Below are 12,350 nucleotides of genomic sequence, written 5' to 3'. Positions count from 1 at the left end.
AAAAAAAATTAGAAAACTCCCAACAAAGGGGGCCTGCAAAATAATCCTGGGGTTTCTCCCCTCCAACTCTAAACAGATACATGCTAAAAGGCTTTACTTTTTTTTGAAAGTAGTATTTTTTAATTTTTATTTTAAAACCCTTTCCCATTTGGTTCCATTCTTTGGAGGGCTTGTCTTAGGTCAACAGCAGATGAAGAAGAGCACAAAGAGAAGAGAGTGAAACATCCAGCCTGCTGCAGACACACCCTTTTTCTCCAGGACGGGGCCCCACTCTGCTCTCCGGGGCTTGGGGGCCAGCCAGTACTGTAGAAGGAGACAGTCACACAGCAGGGTGGGACTGGCCATGATGTCACCATCCTAGATTTGCTTTTTTTAACCCCCTCTCCAGGATGCTCCCAGGTCTCAGATTGACATCTGCTGCAGGCTCTAGTGGTCTCTGAGCAGGATCATTGTATAGGGGAGTACGGCTATCTTTTATAGATTTGTGTGGGAGCCATTTTAAAACCATCACTTCAAAGCCATGTTGAGCGTTTTTTCTAAAGCAAAGTTATTTATGAAAACAAGAGAGAGATTGATGGAACTTACAGCTCTATTACAAAAAAGCACAAACACAAAAAGAAGTGTTAACTCACATTATGTACCATGTAGTAACAGCAATGCAGTAGTAAAAAGTTAGTTTGGAATTGCACTTTAAAGGAGCACTCCACTGATTTTACAAATCAAGATTTTGAATTACGATTATGAATTTATTAGGCAGGGAGGATAGAGAGAGGGAGGAGGACAGAGAGAGAGGGAGGACAGAGAGAGGAAGGACAGAGAGGGACAGAGGACAGAAAGAGAGGACGGACAGGGAAGGAGGGAGGACAGAGAGAGGGAGGACAAAGAGAGAGAGGGAGGACAGAGAGAGAGGAAGGACAGAGAGTGAGGGAGGACAGAGAGTGAGGGAGGACAGAGAGAGTGGACAGAGAGAGTGAGGACCGAGAGAGGAAGCGAGGGGGGGAGGGGGCAACAGCGGACAGAGAGAGAGAGAAGAAGGGAGGGAGCGCACCCGCGCGCGCGAGAGAGAGAGAGGAGAGAGAGAGGTAGAGAGAGCGGGAGTAAGCGAGAGAAAGACAGCGAGAGAGAGAGAGAGCGCAAGAAAGCATATAGCCCGGCATGGCTAGCAGCTATATGTCTTCTCCTGCCACAGTACAAATGTATTGTTTCAAAGTAGCCTTTGAGGGACATGCACATGATTTGTTTACAGTTATATCAAAAGTAGCCTATCCTGTTTACTTGTATTATTTTATCAGATGTAGGCTATTTATTCCTTGTTGTTGTTTATATGTTTCTTCTTATGCTTTGGCAACACAGATGGATTTTTGTCATGCCAATAAAGAAACATGAAATTGAAAATGAAATTGAAATTGAGGGAGAGGGAGGGAGGACGCGAGAGAGACAGAGAGAGAGGGAGAGAGAGAGGTAGAGAGAAAGAGAAAGAGAGAGACAGAGAGAGAGAGAGAGACAGAGAGAGATAGAGACAGAGAGAGAGAGAGAGATAGAGACAGAGAGAGAGGAGAGAGACAGAGACAGAGAGAGAGAGAGAGAGAGAGGGGGAAAGAGAGAGGTAGAGAGAAAGAGAGAAACAGAGAGAGAGACAGAGAGAGAGGGAGAGAGAGCGAGAGAGATAGAGAGAGGAGAGAGAGAGAGAGAGAGAGAGGCGGGCAGCAGCAGCGGCCGTCAGTGCGTGTGTTTTTCTCTCTGGAGTTTCCTCTCCAACAGCACTACACCAGCCCGTCGGACCCGCGGACACCTTCTCCGTCCGAGTGGACACTTTCGGACTTAGACTACAGAGAATTTCTCTTCGAGGTTGGTCGCTTTTATGAATCCACTTCATGGTTTATTCGGTTTACATGGCTGCTTTCTGTACTGCGCACTGACGCGACGAGCTCTGCGCTGGGACTCCTCTCACTGTAATTACGTTCCAACTTCAAAGAAATCTGCAATATTCAAATAATGTAAGTTGCACCTTTTTTGCAGCCTAACCTATAGCTTTATGTCAGCCTGTTGTGGTAAATGTGTTGCGACTGGATGTAGGCTTTCACTGTCTCTAAAGTGCTGTTATAGTGACTTTATTCTGCTTTGAAACGTCTGCTCCAGTGATCTCCCAATGGTTAACTCCTGTCATCGCCAGTGGGGTGGTCTCAACACTAATATTATATTAATAATGTTAGGCTACTGCATGTATGTGTCTGTATCCTCTCAGTGTTCTCAGAGCATGAGGAGAATACTGGTGTTACAGAATAATGTCGCTATTTAAAAGACTCTGGTCTGGACCAAGTGTGAAATATGTCTGTGACAAAGAATAAATTAAGCAATTCAAAATGAACCAGGATACACACCCTGTGATGTAGCCTATATGATGCAAATTAGGCCTAATTTCTACTCAGGGATTAGATTTCTAAGATTTCACTTCACAAAATGTGAAGTGAAATCTTCTCTACAGCAGGGATCTTAGCCTAAGATTTAACCTAAATATATAAGTCTACAAGGGTCAATTCCAGTTGAATATTTAAAGGTGCTCTAAGCAATGTCACACGTGTTTTGGGCTCCATTTGTTACAAACATCTCCTCACTATCTGCTAGCTGCCTGTCCCCAGAAAAAACTCTAAAAAAACATCTCCTCACAATCTGCTAGCTGCCTGTCCCCAAAAAACACTGTAAAAAAAACATCTCCTCACTATTTGCTAGCTGCCTGTCCCCAGAACACACTGTAAAAAACATATCTCACTATCTGCTAGCTGCCTGTCCCAGAACAACTGTAAAAAACATCTCCTCACTATCTACTAGCTGCCTGTCCCCAGAACACACTGTAAAAACACATTCCTCACTATCTGCTAGCTGCCTGTCCCCAGAACACACTGTAAAAAAATCTCTCACTATCTACTAGCTGCCGGGTCCCTGAACCCCCTGTAAAAAACCCACAATCTCATCACTATCTGATAGCTGCCTCTCCCAGAACACACTGTAAAAAAACATCTCACATCTGCTAGCTGCCTGTCCCCAGAACACACTGTAAAAAAACGTGGTCTCTGTAGACAGCCCAGGGTCCATAAACGCCAACAATAACAAGCTGCGCCAACCTGCACCACAAACATAACACTCTCACAGAGTTTCAGCCAATAACCAACAAGGCTTTGGGGTGGGGGGGACATAAGGGAGGGGGAGGGGACGGGATGAGGAGAAGGGAGGGGCAAGCTAGTCTTGTTTTGTTTGAAAATACTTTGAACGTCAACAAGAAGTAACGTCATCCAACATTGCTTAGAGAGCACCTTTAACAGTTCTAAACAGATATGAGCTGATTGGGAGAGGCGGGTCAGTAATGTGTTCTAATGATAATAGCACATAACACTCACTGGCAGCCCGAAGGCAGAAGCTCTGTAGATGAAGTGCACATTTATTTGAATGGGATTTGTTTCTGAGGCTCCAGTGTCTTCAGGTGACGTCAGGGTCCACGCAGCCTGGAGGGATACTCACTAAAACCAGGACTCTTTTCATTTCAGAGCGACTTCCTCCACTCAAGATAAACCTAATGAGACAATGTGGAGCTGGAGTTTTCTGACACCTTTAGAATAAAATAGACTCGCAAAAAAAAGATAGCTACCTGAAACAAGGCCTTAAAAAACATAGTATCCCCAGTTCTCAGAGGTTGTACAGAATTAGATGGACCTCCCTGCCGCAAAATGTCCAAATCTTTCAACACAACTAGTTTGTATAATGAGGGTTTTTAATAGTCTCCAAACTTGTCTGAGTAAAGGGTACTGTCGGTACCGATTTCCCTCCCTCCTGCACAATCGGTTTTGCGCATGTGCAATATATCGGCATGCGCAGATGATTCATGATGAACGTGGATTTACGACACGACGATCTGTTCCTTTGACAGTTTAAAAAAAGTCTGTAGCCTCCACGGAAAGTTAACGTTAGTTTAGCCAACAGTAGCTGCTTTTCCCACTGTTTTGTTTGAGTTTCCGTAATTTTAGGCTGAATCAAGCTGTCAGCCCGTTAGCGCAATCGCTGTTAGCTAAACTAGCGTCAGCTTCCCCGGGAGAGGCTAACCGTTCTCTTAGCTAATACATCAGTACACGATCTGTTTGTTGTAGCGGTTAGCCGTTAGCCTCATGGATGTAAGAGGACTGTTAGCCCCCACCGCGTTAGCTTCCCGGCTAACCGCTAGCTTTGATTCAGTCAAAATACCGTTACTCAAACTAAACAGTGGGGAAAGCAGCTACAGCATTTAAGACTTTACAGTATAATAAAGACAATTATGAGTGATTGTGTTTTAAATGAGCACAAGTAAAGTAGAACTGACATAACCACTATTATATATTCGCTGTTATGTTATATAATACAAAATTTATAATTGAGGGTTTTAAACTGCTGTTTCAGCTAGCGGTTAGCCGAATTAGCTGTTAGCTAAACTAACGTTAGCTTTCGGTGGAGGCTACCAGCAGCACTGTGGAACAGATCGTGCAGTGCCGTAAATTCCTGGTAAATCCTCGTACATCATGATTATCATCTGCGCGTGCGCGAACATAATGCACATGCGCAGGATCGTGCAGGCAGGACGGATCGTGTACCGACAGGTACCATGTAAAGTAGTCTTGCCTCCACAGAGCTGCAGAGGAAGGTCTGGCGAGTCCACACAGCATTCCTGGATGGGAGAAAAACATGCTCTGGTTTATTGGAATTTCTTTAAACAAATCACAATCGTCTTGGTTGGTGCTAAGCTCCGGACAGAGCCATGGTGCTTCTGCTAAATAGTCTCAGGAAGGAACTTGTTTTGGTGGAACATGTGTATGTTCAAAAGTAGTTTTAATTATGCAACAGAAAACTCAGATTGGACAGATAGTCTAGCTAGCTGTCTGGATTTACCCTGCAGAGATCTAAGGAGCAGGTAACCATAGTCCTCAGAAATCAAACACAGTTCAAAGAAAGCCCAAGGCAACAGATATTCAGCGTAAGTGAGTAAAAATCTGGTTTTCTAACGGTAACGGAACAATTCTGGAAGTGGAATGTGGTGAATATAGACTACATGTAAAGTGAGCACAGTAAATGAAACCAGAACTTGAAAGAACAGGTAACTTTACCTTTGATGACATCATCAGGGTTATTCCTCCAGAGCCACAGAAGACTTTAAGCAACTGTTCTCACAGCCGGCTGAGTAGCACCCCTCATACTGACTAAATTAACTTTAATACTTTAATACGTTAATAAAATATGTGGCGTGGCCAGAGCAGCAGAACTTACGACAGCAACAGAAACAGCACTGTGGAATGAGGGCGTTATCACCCTGGTCTCCAGGAGCTACTGAATTCATGTGGGGTTATTGTCATTGTAGATTAATATGTTGATTATTGTCTGGATGAATGGATTAGTTGTTTGGTCTCTAAAGCGTCAGCAAATGGTGAAAAATGTGAATCAGTGTTCCCCAAAGCCCAAGACAATGTCCTCAAATGTCTTGTTTTGTCCAAAACTCAAAGATATTCAGTTTGATTTATACAGCCAGCCAGACCCTTACTGTATATACATTAGTAATTTAGGTCTGTTTACTTTGGGGATGCATCTGGTCCTTTGTAGATGGACGTCCTTCATCGCAGGCTGGAGAGCATTAAGTCACGAATGAGTTCTCTGAATGTAAGATACCACTGTTAACTGTCAATCTCTTGCATATGAGCCAAGTCTTTAGCTAGCTCAGGATAATCCTCAGGGTATTTTAATGCAGGTAAAGCAAAACACACCTATGTCTGCTCCTGTGTTTGAACAAATTAAGATAATTTAAGGCAACTGTAATTCCAGGCAAAAGGACAGGAGCTTATTCTCCTTTTAGGATCAAATCACTGCTAACGTTTGAGGTTATTCTAAGATCTGTATGCTGTATTGGCCAAGCTTTAAAACACAAATACAAAATGGCTAACAGTTTCAAAAGCCAAGCATCTCTCCGGGTCATATTTTAGGTCAAGGCTGAGAGGATACCCAGTTGTACAATCTTGCTGCTCCGTTACAGGCCTGACTGCTTTTCCCTCAAAATCTCACCTCTGGAGGGGATCAGATATTGGAGCTGTCCTCGCCGGCTTTCTCACTTGGAGCATTGAAGCTCTGACAGACAGGGGTCACTGGGGGTTAGCAAGTGGGTTAACTGCGTCCTACTGTTACAGACAAGAGAAGAAACTAGAAAATATTCACATTTAACAAGCTGACTCATCACACAAGTTTGATTTTCTTCAACTAAAAATCAAACCGATTAACCAATTCACATAATAGCTGACAACTAATGGATGGATCTTTGCAGCTCCAGCTGTAAGATTAAGTTCTGATGATTCATCCATCTTTCCTGATTTAGTTTTTTCCTCTTTGGCCTATGGGCTATTGTTTCCTGCTGCATGTGAAGCCTGTGAATGCACCACGCAGTTAGAATGTCCCTGGGGAACTGATAGCACAAGGTCAGAGGTCACCAGGTGTGTAATGGCCACATAATGAGGCTTAATGGTTCATAGGGCCACAGGGCATTGTGTGAGAGGCAATTATTAGATTTGTCTGTCAGATGGTGAGATGATGCCTGTTGTAGTGAGTAAAGATGCTGAGATCTGCTAATTCCCATGATGCTTTGTGAGTGAAAATCAATGTTAAATGTTAAAATGTCACATTAGTTTAACCTTTACAATATATGAAACCTATGATATTAATGCTGTGTTAAGGAATCAGATTTCCACTTTAAAGCAAGCCTCATGTGCTGTGTAATAGGATAGATTTGGCGGGGGGGGCACTGCAGGTTTAAATGACAGAAAAGGAGCTTTCTTTAGTATTTTGCGTTGCCTTGCAGGGGCTCTAAATCCCACTGAAGCCTTTAGTGGTAGCTTGAAACAAGTAAGTGTACAGCCATGCACACTCCCTCGCTCTTTCTCCCACAATGCATCAGCTGTCAAGGTTAAATAAGTATTGGTGTATGGTCACCTTTTTCAAGAGCAATGTAAAAAGAGATAAAAGGCTTGTACAGCGCAAAGAGCCTGTACTTTATAGGGGGGGGGGGGGGGGACGTGCTCTGCCCTACAGCTGTCACTCAGCTCTCTCCAGCTGATGAGATGAGATGGGACACCCAGGGCAGCTACCAGCTACACCCCCCCCGCTTGTCATGTACCGTGTGAGACAAACAGAGAAAAACACTATTAATAATGTTTGTCTGCATATCTTTTTTCCTATTGGTATATTATTACGGATCGGAACGATTGCCAGATCTACACAAGTAGTTGTACTGTAACAAAGTGGGAGGGCCCATGTGAGTTAGTACCCCTGACGACCACAGGTGGTCTCACATTGGTGTTGTGGTAATTGCTAGTCAATGGGTGGGGGAGTCATTGTAAGGTCCCAGTCAAAGGGTGGAGACTCTCTCTGCGGAGCACGGGGGGCCTTTTCTGCTTCATGCTCCTGGACAATGAAGCCGGGCCCGGGAGGTGATTAGGGCTACAAACCTCCGAGGCTTTGGGGGGGCTCGTCTTCTTTGTTGCACTGCAACACAGGCCTACTTAACTAAGTGTTTCTTGTACTTAGTACTATAATACTATATACAATGTGTGTGATTGTTGGTAGAGATGCTCAGGCTTAGTACACATGTACAGTGGTATTTTTATAATGTAGCGCTTTCTATGCGTGTTGGCCTTTAGTTTGATGACCCTGACTATGTCATTTGATTTCGCTGGTCAGTCTTTGAGAAATGTAAAGGGAAAGTCACCTTTAATGATAGGTCAACTATGATTATTTGATGATATCTTAACAGCTGGCCAATATTTTAATATTTTCACCCAGTTGGACTTTGTATGCACAGGTGGAAAACCCTGAGCTGGTATCGTACAGGAACTTTGATAAGATGTTCTCATTGTACCAGGAACACCAGTGTTGGCAGACGCCACACATCATCCTGACCATGAAACTGCTCTGATTTCCCTTGGAATTTTTCCTTCACAGGCCATTTCCTTCTTCCCTTATCCTTGACTAAATTTGAATGGAAAGACTAAAAAACACTTTTTGAAAAAACTGAACCACCCCCGTTTATATGCTCCACATTTATCCAACTTCTGCTTTTCCCTCTTTGTGTTGACTTTTTTATTTTATACACGCAGAATTTGGGGAAAAGGCCCGGGGGTGCACGCCATTAGCTTTTTAGGGGGACCTCTGTACTATTTTTTAGGGGCCCAAACCCCAGGGTTGGGGCCCTTTGGAAAACCCTCAGTTTATACAGCAGGCTGTGAACCCATTGTTTTTTTAAGGGTTTCCTCCATATTAAAATCAAGGTTATTTTTTTGCTAAAAAAACCCAAAGCATTTTAATAGAAAATTTGCCTTGAAATATCCGCCAAGTAAAAGCTATCAAAACCCCAAAACTTTTATGATGTTTTTTCTGCCGCTCTCTGTAAATATCCCCGGGGGGCCCAAACAATGACCTTTTTTTGAGGGGATGCTCGTCTACTAATTTCCAAATTTCGGTTTGGGAGTTATAGGGGCCAAACAATTTTTTTTCTGCTATTCGCACCTAGTGGGGGGAAAATGGACAAAATTTTTGCGTCTTTAGGTCTTCTGAGGGGTTTTTGGGCCATCCAAAAGGGGAACCCCCCCACCTGTACAGTTTGGCTGTACGGGAATCGCCTTTGGGGGGCGCTAAAACAAAGTTTATGTTTTTTGGGCAAACTTTTGTCAAATTTTCTTTTTTTATTTTTTTCTCAATCAAATTTAAAAGGGGCCTAACAATGTTTGGGGGGTTCGTTCTCTTGTTTTGATATTGAAAAAAATGGAAAACCCCCCCCTTCCCCCGTTTTCATCTTTTCCCCTTCCTCTCCCTTCCATGTACAAACCCCCCAATCCTTTTCTCAATTTTTGGCTGGAAGACTATTACGTTTCGTGGTGCGGTTGGTGCGGTTCATTTGTGTTGTTGTTTGTGGAGCCTGGGCTGTCTTACAGTGTATTCAGGCAGCTAGCAGATAGTGAGATGTTTGCTGTATGTGACAAAAAATGTTGAAGGCTAAAAAACGCAAGACATTGCTTTGAACACTTTTAAAGGGATATTTGCAATGTTAATGTACTTCAGACCTTGTTGCTCACACGTGTCATTATTTCCTGACGTTTGCCTCCCCACGTTACACTTTTGGTTCCGCTCTGCCAGTTTGCTCATGTCGTTGGGATGACTGGCGCAATGAGGCTTGGAACCCGGTCATAACTCCTTGCAGTTCTAGTTTCAATTGCTAATCTTTCTGGTGCAGCTGTGGCATGGATGCCAGAGGGTTTATTTCCAGCAGTGATCTGAGGATTAGCCAACAGTGTGTCAGCATCCCATTTATCTGCTCAAAATGCACAAATGCTTGGCAGTGATTAAACAGATAACATAGCCATAAATATTTGCTCTGTATTCTCTGGGGTATTTATGGCCCATTTTGTCCACCACACATGCTTCTGTCAGCACAGATCCCTCTGCCTCGCCACTACACCAAGCTAGCACTGAACTGATTTTGGGATTAGCGAGGGGTCAAAGTATTGTTATAATCTGGTTCTGGCTCTCTGTCCCTAACTGGTGCAGGAAAGACAGATGGCTGAGTTCTGAGTGGAATCGGATGGTGGGGGGGCCTTCCATTCCGACCACTTTCTTCACACTCTTCATATTGTCATGTTCCTGATCCCTCACATGTAAATTATACAGAGGAAAATAGCTGTGCTGTGGTATGGATCTGTGTTTCCGTGTTGTTGGTCATTCTGCCCTCACATTCACTACTTTGGTTTTTAGTGTTGTGATGAGAGAACACTCTCCAACCAGAATGCATCTACACATCAGAAGACTGAGCACTGAGTTGCTTGTATTTATGCAGGACTTCCATCCGCTGAAAGTGAACCTAAGTAAAAAATCCACTATCTAGCCTATATATAATACATATTATGTTCTCTATCTCATGTATGTATGTATGTCATTACAAGATTTGTTTATTTGTAGGTATAGTCAAATAACGTACTAACTGGTTTTATATAAATATGAAGCCCATCACGCCCCCAGAAATATTCAACATAACAGCTGTCAGAGAAGCAGCTTTGGTCCTGTTCACTGAACAGAAGAAGAGGCTTACATGTACTTACATTACATCAACCTCTGATTGGCTTACACAAACCGCTCCGGCACGTTTGGATTACCCAGTGGTTGGTGTTACGTGGCGCATACTGACACATACACAAAAATATCACAGTATCAGCTCTGAGGTAATTTTAAATGGCAGCGACACTACATATTCTTGCATATATATATATATATATATATATACTTTATATATGCAAGATATATATATATTATATACTTATATATGCAGATATGATTATTTATATAAGAATGTGATTACAAAAATAATCAAAAGTCACTGATGTTAAAAGTGTAAGTAAACAAACAAAAGTAAATGTAATCTCTTTGTAAATTAAAATATTAGGACTGAGCTGTGTGCAATGATCCTACCAGCCTTCAGGTTGCAGCCAGGGTGTTAAAAGGTTCTGTGACTGTTCGGTTCTGTGATAGTTTTAAGCGAGGACACGCCCTGCTGAAGCCCTTTAGTGGGACATGCACATATTCATAGAACAAGAATTATATTCTGTAACTTCTATTTCTTTTGGTAAAAGAAATTAAAAACTTTGTAGGAAAATATATTCCTCAAACGGAGGGATTGTAAAAAGTATGGGTTTGCTTCCTATGAGCTGTGCTGTAGAGTTGTGTCTGGATCAGTGAAGACACAGTATGGCAGTGTGTCAAAAGCACCATGGGGGGGCTGGATGTGTAGGCTGTGAGAGCAGGCAATGACCTCCTTGAGGGAAAATTTGATATATTGGTTTCGAAGCTTGTTTTTAAAGCATGAACAGCGCTTCATTTTTCACCATTGGTAAAGAACATGATGTAATGTGAAAAGCTGGCTTTTTTTCTGGGGGGTTACTAGTTAGAAGTCTAAAAGCCTAATTTGGTAATACTCCTGCATAATATAATTGGGCAGCTCCTCCATCACATTAGAAAGCTAAGGCTTTGTCCCCCAAAAGTCACCATCTAGGACCTGTTTGTTATTGCTGGGTCCTGTTAAATTCCCCCTGCTCCCTTCAGATAATCATTTGTAGACTGTAATCCAAAAGCTATTACCAGGAGCAGTTTGGGGAGAACCTAAGGGAAAGCAGAAACATGCAAAACAACATTCCTTTTCTGACATGTAGGTTGAAGGCTGTGTGTTTGGGGTCAGTGAGCGGCTCACATCACTTCCTCGTTGGCCAGCTCTGAAATCCTCACACCCAATAAACTCGAATAAAACCTTCTGTAGTTGGGGCTTTGAATGAGCTGCTGTTGGAGATGTTGACAGGCGGTACCTAGCAGCTACATTCCTGGCATGCTTTGGATATCAACTGCTGATGCACAGCTGCCTGCTCGCTATCAGTCATGGAGGCTGCTGACAGCTGGGTTCAGTGCTGCATGCTGAGCAGAAAGAAGAAGACACACCATGGGTGCCATTGACTCAGCATTACTCAGCAGCTAAACACTGGTTTGAAAGGTGTAATTCAGGGCTGTCATAGTGTTTTTGAGTGAAATTTGATTTAGCTGGCACACTTTCTGGTAGAAAACATCTGAAACTTCATCTCACCAAAGACACACTCAGTGTTAGTCCTCATATTACATAATGTATAACAATGTTAACAGACAGTATTGTTATAGTAAATATCGTTCCAGGGGTTAGTGGCATGTCATTTCTTTGTCAAATGTTACAGCTATAGAGAGCAGGTATGCCACTGAGGTACCCCCCATCCCAGATGTTTCTCATCACGCCCCCAGAAATATTCAACATAACAGCTGTCAGAGAAGAAACTTTGGTCCTGGTTCACTGAGCCCCAACAAACCATAGTCGAAACACAAGAAGAGGCTTACATTTACTTACATTACATCAACCTCTGATTGGCTTACCCTGGTGTTCTTACTCTGACCCTAACCAATCTCCCTCCTCATGCCCAATCCCTCATGTTGAAGACAACAGTACTAGTCATCCTAAGAAACAAATTTGAAACCCCGGTAGAGCAACACCAACACAACGTCCTTGTCTCCTACATAACTCTCCACCGCTGTTGTAGCTGACGGGATAGTTGCTGAGTGCAGGGGGTTCAGCAAGCTCCGCCGTTTAATTTTGCGCTCGCCATAGGGTGAATGACTTGCACACCAATGTGCTTGTGCTAACCTCATATTTTGCATAAAGGGCGCACGATGGTACCAATAAACGAGCCGCTCCGGTACGTTTGGTGTTGTGTGACGCATACTGACATACACAA

The 12,350-nt window shown here is 43.1% G+C and overlaps 2 protein-coding genes across 3 annotated transcripts in view; one reads left to right on the top strand and one right to left on the bottom strand.

The window, feature by feature from the left end:
- The window catches only part of mdn1 (midasin AAA ATPase 1), a 1,030,807-nt gene that overhangs the window by 929,569 nt on the left and 88,888 nt on the right, over positions 1 to 12,350 (bottom strand). The window lies entirely within an intron of this gene.
- The window catches only part of ankrd6b (ankyrin repeat domain 6b), a 43,930-nt gene continuing 33,366 nt past the window's right edge, over positions 1,787 to 12,350 (top strand). The window contains exon 1 of one of the 2 annotated variants that reach the window (XM_032542347.1): positions 1,787 to 1,997. The gene's annotated coding sequence lies outside the window, so the exon portion shown is untranslated. The remainder of the gene's footprint in view (positions 1,998 to 12,350) is intronic. The other variant, XM_032542346.1, reaches the window with a different exon arrangement.

The sequence above is a fragment of the Etheostoma spectabile genome, chromosome 18 (genome assembly GCF_008692095.1).
Source record: "Etheostoma spectabile isolate EspeVRDwgs_2016 chromosome 18, UIUC_Espe_1.0, whole genome shotgun sequence".
Taxonomy (NCBI): domain Eukaryota; kingdom Metazoa; phylum Chordata; class Actinopteri; order Perciformes; family Percidae; genus Etheostoma; species Etheostoma spectabile.
The sequence above is the reverse complement of the archived record's forward strand: the minus strand, read 5'-3'. Positions and strand labels throughout refer to the sequence as shown.